The sequence below is a fragment of the Raphanus sativus genome, unplaced genomic scaffold (genome assembly GCF_000801105.2).
Source record: "Raphanus sativus cultivar WK10039 unplaced genomic scaffold, ASM80110v3 Scaffold0457, whole genome shotgun sequence".
In the NCBI taxonomy this organism is placed as follows: Eukaryota; Viridiplantae; Streptophyta; class Magnoliopsida; order Brassicales; family Brassicaceae; genus Raphanus; species Raphanus sativus.
The window spans coordinates 28,715-38,933 of NW_026615775.1; the positions used below are offsets into that span (position 1 = coordinate 28,715).

The window sequence follows — 10,219 nt, forward strand, 5'->3', positions numbered from 1 at the left end:
TCAGGTCTCCACGAACCTGAACCTAAGGTCTTAAAATCCTTAGTAACCTCGAAGGTCTTAAAATCCTTCAAGCAATATCAGGTCTCGACGAACCTGGACCCAAGGTCTTAAAATCCTTACCAAATCTCCAAGGTCTTAAAATCCTTACCAAATCTCCAGGTCTTAAAATCCTTGTCAATTCTCCAGGTCTTAAAATCCTTACCAAATCTCTAAGGTCTTAAAATCCTTACCAAATCTCCAAGGTCTTAAAATCCTTGTCAATTCTCCAAGGTCTTAAAATCCTTATCAAATCTCCGAGGTCTTAAAATCCTCATCAAATCACAAAGGTCTTAAAATCCTAAGCAAGTCTCAACGGGTCTTAAAATCCACAAACAAGTTCAGGTTCCCATGAACCCCTCCTAAGGTCTTCAGAGTAGCTCAGGTTCCTAAAACCCTGAGCTAATCTCAATGTTTCAGGAACTCCTTCTAAGGATCCTCGTAATCGAATGTACTCGAAATCTTCGAGACCTGATAAGTCATTGGACATTGTATATAATAATCACGATACATGTCCAAACCAAAACTTCCACTTGACAAAAGTCAATCTCATCCAAGAAACGATCAAACCAAGTCAAATGACTTAATACGAAAAACAAAACCGAAATTTGAATAAAAGGGTTAAAAGCCTCTTAGGCTAACGAGGGTTCAGAAGACCCTAAGGTTTAAAAGCCTCCTCAGGCTATAAGTCTGAAACGTAAACAAAGCCCATTGGGCAAAAGTCATGAAAAGCAACATTACAATTCAAAAAGAGCCGCAGCTCTTAGCCATCATTATCACGGGAGCTCATCCCGACATCCTTGTCTCCCTTGACTGGATCACTTTCTTTGGCTGGATCTCCCTCATCTGCCTCCTTGTCATCGCCCATCTGGGACGTCTCGACTGGAGCTGAATCAGGACCCACCAAACCTAAGTTAGAACCATACTCTCGGAAAAGGATAGATTAAACATGTTAATCTCGAAAGTACCTGAACTCTCTGAGAATTGAGGAATGGGAAGCTTGCTGGCCGAGAAGTCGGATACTTGCTCCTTTTCATACGCAATCGTAGCCATCAGATTAAGCAAAAGAAATCTTCAATAAAGATAACTGTTGCTCGAGATCTCAACAAAAAGATTGATGCTCGGCGGCTAGGTCTAGCTTCCGAGATAAGGAATCTTATCTCGAAAGCTGGGGGCAACTGTTGGGCCCAAATATGACCCCCTAGCTAGTGATAGACAATAAGAAATGATAACGGGCCGCGAAAGGCCCATCATGAATTCAATCTTCAAAAACAGCTAAGTCAGATCCGGAGGCTGTGAGCTGGAGATGTTTATCAGAGAGGTCAAGGAAAAGAGGCAGCTCGTTGACAAGTAAACAGGCGCAGGACCCGATCAAAGAGGTAGCTCGTGGACAAATAAATAGTCGCAGGACCCGGTCAAAGGGGAGCTGTTACAAACCCCTCAAATCACGGAGGGGATCTCGGGAACCAGTTGGCTACGATCAAGCGGGACCTGAAGCTATTTAAAGAGAAAGCAAATCAAGAAAGAAGATCCGATCCAACTCATATTTTCACTCAACATTCACAAAACATTCTTATGATAATACTCTTGTAATCTTTATATTCATCGTGAGATACATCTTCTTGTAACCATCCATTTTCTATTATATCAATACAAATCGAAGTTCATTCATCAAGTTCTTACGGGATTCAGCCCGCGATAATCTTTCCCTAACCTTTCCTAAACATAAAACCTGATCTAAAATCTAGGTGTGAGTTTAATCCCTCACAAGGCCCATAAGAAAAAGCAATGAAGTCTCACGGGGTGTATTGAATTGAGGATTTTAATAGTTTGATTGGATTTGAGAAAAACTGGAGTTTGAAGAGATGTGAACTAAAATCTCATTTATATGGGTGAGATTTACAAAAATAAAAAAAGATTTTGGTGAGATTTATCTTAAATTTCAGAGTGCTTTAGATCATTTGATATTACTAATCTATTTGTTCAATTATTTAAGAACGTGATATTCAAATGGTTGCTCGTATATTATTCTTTCTGCATCATCTATCACACCGACAAAGTCATTATCATTTGTCTTCTCGCTTTCTTCAAATTGATAGGCCTGTTAGAATCACTCAGTCCCACTGCATTCTGTCCAGTTGCAGTGTTTTGTTATCGTCTTTATCTCTTCAGAATCACATTCACATATGGATACACATTCAATACTTCGTCATCTGCTCTGTTTTTCTTTTCGTTTCAGAGTTCCACCCAAAACCAGATCTGCAACAATAAAAACTGCAAAGCTTTGGTACTAAACTTCAAGATCTTCATCCTATTTTAGTGGCCATAGGTTTTGTAGATCCAAGTTGTTGTTGTAGAATTGTTAGTATTCTGGATTCCACCATCAATTTGTTGAATTTACCATTGGCATCACAAAAACCTTGATTGATGGCTTCCACTAGTAACATCAATAACAACTTGTGCACATGTTCAAACCATGAATAGTATTGACATTTACCTTTTATGTCTTTAGGATCTCACATTTTTTAGAAGGCAACTAGTCATATAACACCATAGAGATTAAAAAAAAAAACTTAACTAACTAATCTATAGTCTTTATAACAAATAGTGAATTGTCAAGTTCTAAATTAACCGGGAAAGACTCAAACTCATAGACAAACATCATTCAGATTCATGACAAGTACACAAAATAATGAAACTAGTCTGAAACAAAAGTAAACTGAAAAGAATACTCACTTTGATAAATAAAAGAGTGATTGATGCACGTATCCTATCCTCAGTTTTGCAAGCCTCTCCCCACCCCCATGTTACTGATCTTATACACATAGATATACACATAATATACCTATCTAATCCTAATAAAAAAAAAACGTAAACAAAAAGAAGCTTATCATATTTTTTTTTTGTAAAAGAACAGCCCATAAAGCTTTTGAAAGTTAAAGCAACGTGTTCTTCGAGAAGTCCTTCTTCTCTGTTCAATCAAAACACATATTCGATCTACTACTTTAGCTTGCATATTTGGAGCAGTACTCTCACAGAATACTTCCTAAAGCTTTTGAGAGTTGAAGCAACGTGTTTCGAGAACCATGATAAGGAATCGACGAAGGTAGCAGAAGCTTCATCGTCACTGTCGTGCTTGCGAGAAAGCAAAAGTGCGGAGACGTTGTCGAAGTTCAGGTCAACATAGAGGTATAGAGAGAAATTTTTGTGGTGTAGACATTGGTTTGTGAGAGATTGTGGTGGAGTCGTAGCACTGAAATATGGATCATCGATTTCTTTGGCCAAATTTTTATATTGCTTCTGGGTTTTGTCAAATAACAGGTATAGAGGTGTGATTTGTATTACACTAGTTTTGACTAAAAATCATAGATTTCGTTGCTTCAAATCCTTTTGTTAGATTTTTTGTTTCAGAATAGTTTGTCTTTCAATAACAGTAGATTTGATTTAGTTTTTGTAAATTGTTAATTGAATAACAGTAAATTGTAAGTGATTTGTGATGATTTTAGATAAATGTTATATTCAATAACACAAGATTTGAGAAAAAAAATAGAAATCATTAGTTGAATAACAGGGGATTTTAAAACAAAACCAAAACACTCTAAAATCAACAATTCAATACACCCCCCTCAGTCTTTCTACTTCTTATGCCACAATCTGCTGCTTCTCATGGTCTATGTACATTTGCTCTGCCCACAACGGCAGCTTAAACGTGTTCCCTACCCGCTCATTCAACCCAAAGGCTCTCTCTGGCGCACTGTCTTTCACCAAAGAGTTCACCCATGACACATCTGGCTCATCACTGTAGTCTCTAACAGGACGCGACACATTGTTGTTGTTTCCATGAATGCCAAAGGAGGCGCTTCTCCTCATCTTGTTCAGCTCCTCCCTTTGCATTCCCCACTCAAGCTTCCCATTTGGTGATCCCCACTCCGAGACAACATTCGAAGTAGCTACCGGAGCTGGCTTGAAACTCAAACTGCGTCTAGCAAACGCTGAGGATCTCGCGTTCATCACCGCAGCTGCCATAGCTGCTGAAGACTCGAACCCGTGGTTCCTGCTTGGAGATTGATGTTGCATCACAGAAGAAGAAGAATCATAAGAACCACGAAGCCTTAGCTCCATCTTAATATCCTTATCTCTAGCACTCAAACTAGACTTCAATCTACTACCGCTAAGCTGCAACGGTGGTGGTGTAAGACTATTAACTCTGTTCTGCCATAAACAATCGTTTCTTGGAGACAAAGTAACACCATTATCACCCATTGGCTGTGAAACCATTGCTGATCCAGTTGAAGCGTTAACAGCTCTCAACTCTTCCCTCCTATGAGCAAAGAAACAAACCTTCCTTGCGCAGCCGTGTCCTATACTGAGCAGGGTGAAGCCAAGACTCGAAAACACCGTGCGCGTACTCGCAAGAATCTCCTTTAGGACAAGACCCTTTACGAAACTCAGGACAAGGGACACAAGTGTAAGGATACTTCCTCGGATCTCTCCTCCTGGCGTTCTCACCAGGGTGAACAAAAGGACACTCGGTCCAGTCGTGAGAGTAAGCCCTAGAACATGGCTTGACCTTGAAGCTAAACATCCTAAACTCGTCGGTCACGTAAACACCTTCGTTGATATCGGGAAGGGATGCATCGGCTGGATACTTAGTCACAACACTCTTCACCACTTCCTCCTCTTCTAAACTAATTCCGGTTCACAAAATCTCAACCGCTTTTCTAGTTTGGTTAGGTATAAACCGAGAAGCACGAACCAATAGGTCAACCGGTTTATTCCCCTTAGCGTCAAGGCAGTTAGGTGAAGCAGAGGCATCAAGCAAGATCTTGATGACTTGGACGACAGAGACAGAACAGCCAGAAACAGCACAGTGAAGAGCAGTGAGTTTCTCCTCGTCGCTTGAAACTCTGTTCACGTCGGATCTTCTTCCTGTGGAGATTATGTAACTTAGAACTTGGATGCTTCCGTACATAGCAGCAACCATGAGAGGTGTCTTCTTGGAAACCAATCTTCTTGGACCCGACCCGTTTGCAGTACCACAAGCCCGGTTCATTGATATCTACCGAGTTCTCTTCGGTTTGTCTCTTGAACGATTGAAGATCGTCGCAGGCTGCGGATTCAAGAAGAAAATGGTGGCGTCAACACCTTCTTCTAACTTGGCCCTCACGGTTCTTGAAGAGCAGAGGTTCTCTCGGAGCCGCACATCTCTTCTGTGAGAAGAAGATATAACTTTGCAGGTTAAAGAAGAAGTAGAAGAAGTGGTTTGTGTTCTAAAGAAGAAGGATTAATAGGGAGAGATGTAAAGGCTCCTTTTATAAGAAAGCTTCGTTGCGAAGAAGAAGAAGAAGAGAGGACGTTGCCCTCTTTCTTTCGTCTACCTTTCTTAGTCTCCTTTATTTGTATTATGTTTTTGTTTCTTCTACTCGTCATCATGGAAATGGTTTAGGTCAAAAGTCAAAACTGGGCAACTTTTAAAAGGTAAGGATGTCGCTGTTTCGCTGTTTTGCTGACTGTTTTCATATTTGTTTAGTCTTTTGCATAAATATTACTATTATATTATTCTCTCCTATCTCATTGATTTTTTTCTTTTTTGATCAAACTCATTGATTTTTTCAAAATGTGTTTTTTTTATAATGAGCAAAAGCAAGTTTCTTGAGGGGAATAAACAACACCCATTCAACTTTTTTAATAACAAAAGTCTCATCCGGAAGTATTAATTCTTTTAGCTAATTAGACCATCTCCAATGTATTTCCTTATTTTTTTCTCTATAATAGAGGAACTTTATCATAGAGATGTGTTCTTCTCCAATCTATTTCTCTAATTCTTACTCTAAAAAGGAATATTCTTAAAAGGTTTTTTATTATCTTACACCTAAGACCTTTTATTTATAAATGTAGAAAATCATCCAATCATGTAATTTTTTAATTTTCATAAAATTACAATATTATTTAACTAAAAAAATTATTACAAAAAGCTATCATGTATAATAAAATAAAAAAAGTAGACATTACCTAACCATAATACTATATTTTCACATAAATAATTTGTTAATGCATTTCGAAGTGAGAAATAAATATTGATTAATATTTATGTTGAATTTAAAGATTTTTATTAATATGCTAAAGATATGTAAATTTTTTAATAGTTAATTTTAGTTTTAGTTTCAGTTAAATAAAACGTTAAATCTCATTTGTTAATTTTTTCAATTTTGAATAAATTAATAGTATTTTTATTTATGATTATTTATAATTGTGAAAGTTTAAAAATTATTATGTAAACTAAAAATGTGTTATTATATGTAAAAAGAATTATATATCTATAAACATGTATTTAATTATAATCACAAAAAAGTTAAAAGACCATTTTGCAAATAAAAAAGTATACTTCTATTATAGAGGAATGCTCTTTTTCTCCTAAATATAGAGGTAAAAATAGCAAATCTCTATTTTAAGAAAAGAAATAGAGATGGGTTGGATTAGATTTTACTCTATATAGAGTGTAGAGGCAAATATAGCATAGGTTGGAGATGTTCTTAGATAACGGGACCTTTGGATAACATCTTTTATTGGGCTAAATTGTAGTTCATGTACCTGTTTGTTTTCCTAAACAAGTCTTGATTTTGTATGTTATACTTAGGGCTGGGCAAAAAATCCGAACCCGAAAAACCGAACCGAACCCGATCCGAAAAAGTAGCACCGAACCCGAACCGAAATTGATTAAATATCCGAACGGGTTCAAAATTTCGGTATTTAAAGAACCGAAACCGAACCCGATCCGAACCGAAATATTTTGGGTACCCGAATGTATCCGAAATAAATTTATATACTTAAATATATACATTATTTTTATATATAATGTATATTTAAATATTAAAAATATATAAGATACCTTTAAGTTTTCCAAATACTCGGAAATATATGCAAAGTCAAAAATAAATATTTAAAATAGCTAAAGTATACTGAAAACACCAAAATAGTTAAATATCTATTGATTTTTTATCCAAATATTTAAAGAAAACTAATTTATATATTAAATTAAGGTATTAATTTATATGTAATATATTATCTTTCTTATAGATTTTGAAAATTTAAAGTATATAATGAATTTGAAAATTTAAAAACATTTTAAATGGGTTATCCGAACCCGAACCGAGCCCGCAAAGATCCGAACCGAACCCGGACCGAAATTTAGAAATATCCGAATGGGGCTGAAATCTTTGACCCCGAAAATCCGAAACCCGAATGGATTGAACCGAAACCCGAATGGGTACCCGAATGCCCAGCCCTAGTTATACTTAATACATTTCCAAGCTAAATCAATCACTTTGTTTTGATTACGGAAAAGAATAAAATCTCAAAGAGAATTAACCTAACCCATCCACTAAATTCAGGTGCTCCAGTTAAATATATGTTCCCAAAGTTGTATGTTGGTTACAAAACTTGGAAATTAGTTGAGGTGCAATTACAGTAGTTTTAATTATATCTGGACAAAATATTTTTAATTTAAAAGACATTCAACTATTTTTTGTCTGACCAGATCCACTGTTATAAGTTTCATCTGTATGACTGTTTTATACTATAAATGCTATAAGTAAGAAACTTTGAAGGTTATTGACAAAACCATACGACAAAAGATACTCTCTACACGAGAAGCCACATCTTATCGGCTTGTTTCAACGATGGTTCAGCACACGTACTGGAAGGAGTTAGGTCTTCTATTTGGAGATTTTTTACTTTAGTTTTCTAAATTAGTTTGTATATAAATATTATTTTTACTGATGATCAATAAATTTAGAATTTTATCAAAAAAAAAAAATAAAATAACTTTGAAGAGAACAACTTGGAAAAAAGACTTTGATATGCTTTTCTTGTCAAAACTTGGTTCTTTACTAATTCTTTACATGTATATATATGGTCAAGTCAACTCATAGTAAACTTTATTATACCGATATGATTTCTTTTGTTATGCCTCCAAAATATTTCCCAAACTCATCAGCAAATTAGATCAGTCACCCAATGGTGTACAATATTTATGACATTGATTTAGGTACTTGGAAGGCTGACCCCTTCGGTTACAATATTTATTTAAAATATATATAAGCAAACATCTCTTAATTTACAGGAAAACTTATACATACAAACAAGGACACGACCCACTCTCACAACTATATATGATATCATCATAACACACATTATACTAGTATAGCAACACAAAAGGACAACAAAACCTATAACTAAACTCTACCATATCTTATACACTTCCCAAAATAAATTTCACAGCTAACCACTTTAACCTACTGAGATTTTACAAGGAACAAGTCCATTTCATCCTCACCCAAACGTCAAGGTCTCGACCAACCAGTTTTACCACACAACCAGAAGTGATTCATACCTTTCTTTAACATGCAAGAACACTTGAGCCATTACTTTCTCCATCAACTCTTTGATAATATTTATTCTATTGTCCGAGAAGTAAACAGCCGCTAGTAATCGTTCCATGATCTTAGGGTCAATCTCCAGCAAACAATCTGACCTCACACACTTTGCAAATGTTTCTTTTAATATCTTTTTGATTCTCTCTGCTAATCCTTCGAAGTCAAAAGGCTTAAAGGAACCTCAATGAGACTGTCGTGTTTCTTTAAATTCACTAACCACAGCTTTGAGTTATCTTCAGTATGGGCTTCGGTTTCTTGCGCCGGAAGGTTCAGATCAAGAACTCCATTAGTTGTTCTGTTCAACCTTTACCCGTCTCCACAGTTTCTCCAAACCTAGCTTCCTCTTTTTCTCTGAGCTCTGACAGGACACAGTTTCAATCCGTATCTCCACTTGCCTGCCTTTTACTCTCAAGAGTTGCTCTTCAGAATAAGTGGCTACTGTTCCAGAATCTTCTACTGAAGATGAGGTCATAACAAACGTTGTGTTACCTATACCAACTTCTCTTCCATGCGAATCCATGAACTTTCCAGTTTCAATAGCCTTAGACAAGCTTACCTGCAGCTTCTCATCAGCCTTGTCAATGTTCTCAAGGAACACTACGCAGAAAGGGTTCCTACACATCACTTCAAAGATATGATCCACCATTGTCTTTCCTCTCCGCCGCATCACATCATCACAACCGCTCACTCCATGATCCGCAACACCAAGATCAACGGGCATGAATCTGTGTTCACTTTGATACACAATCTCAGCAAGTACAAGAGACATTCTCCTCTTGCCTACGGTATCTGGCCCAACCAAATTGAGCCAAACATCTCTTCTGGTGCTAGTCTTAGGCGGTTGTGACAATGCGCAGCTGATAACCCTAGCAGCCTCATCTTGCCCTGAAACCCTATTGGTTAATCTTTGGTATATGATCTTGAAGCTCTCTGCGTTGAGATCCCTGGATTATCCAAACAAGAGGAGGACGCTGATCGACCAAATCTTGTGGTGACCTGACACATCCTCAGATTCAGATCAGTCATGACTGATTTAGCTGAACCGGTTGATGCAGAAGCACTGCTCGTCGACTTATTTCCACAAACTGAGTCCAACACTTCTTTGGTCTGCACTGAGGGAATGTAAAATACACGTGGAAATTAACATAACATAGTGAAATTACGTTCTCAACGGAGGACGCTTGTAGAGCAAGAAACATACTTTGACGGGTGTGGGAGATATGAAAAGTAGGAGAAGAGAAAAGTAGACGGACCTTGGGATCAGATTTTTGGTGTAAATCGGTTATTGTGGTCATCTGCAACCAAGGTGGCAAGGTAGATTGGGTCTGGTCGGATATGGAAGAAACCGGTCCGGTGATTTCCTTGTTAAAACCGGAGAAGGGTAGTTTCAGGTCACAAGGAGTTGAGAAAAATCCACCGAATGGAACAAACGATCCCATCAAACTGTATTTAATTATAACACGTCAAAATCATCGATGAAAATGGTATGTAACATATAAAAATTCAAATACACTCATAAAGTAAGTTGTGAAAAAAAATATAAGTCAAATGTACATCAGTGCTCTGTTTCTACATTCAAATGACTTATGTTTATATTTACATGCTAAACCATTGTGTTTGTGATTAAATAAATAAATAAAACGTTAAATGCTTCTATAAACATCATTTTGAAATGTAAATGCAGCCAATAATTAAACACACAGAAAGAAACAAAGAAAAACCTAACTAGAAATATGATTATTATTTTC

General features: G+C 36.7%; 2 pseudogenes; both read right to left on the minus strand.

Moving 5' to 3' along the window:
• Positions 1 to 3,579: 3,579 nt before the first annotated feature.
• On the minus strand, positions 3,580 to 5,556 carry LOC108846032 (zinc finger CCCH domain-containing protein 29-like; annotated as a pseudogene).
• Positions 5,557 to 8,131: 2,575 nt separating this feature from the next.
• LOC130502232 (protein SMAX1-LIKE 8-like) lies at positions 8,132 to 9,919 on the minus strand (annotated as a pseudogene).
• Positions 9,920 to 10,219: the final 300 nt, after the last annotated feature.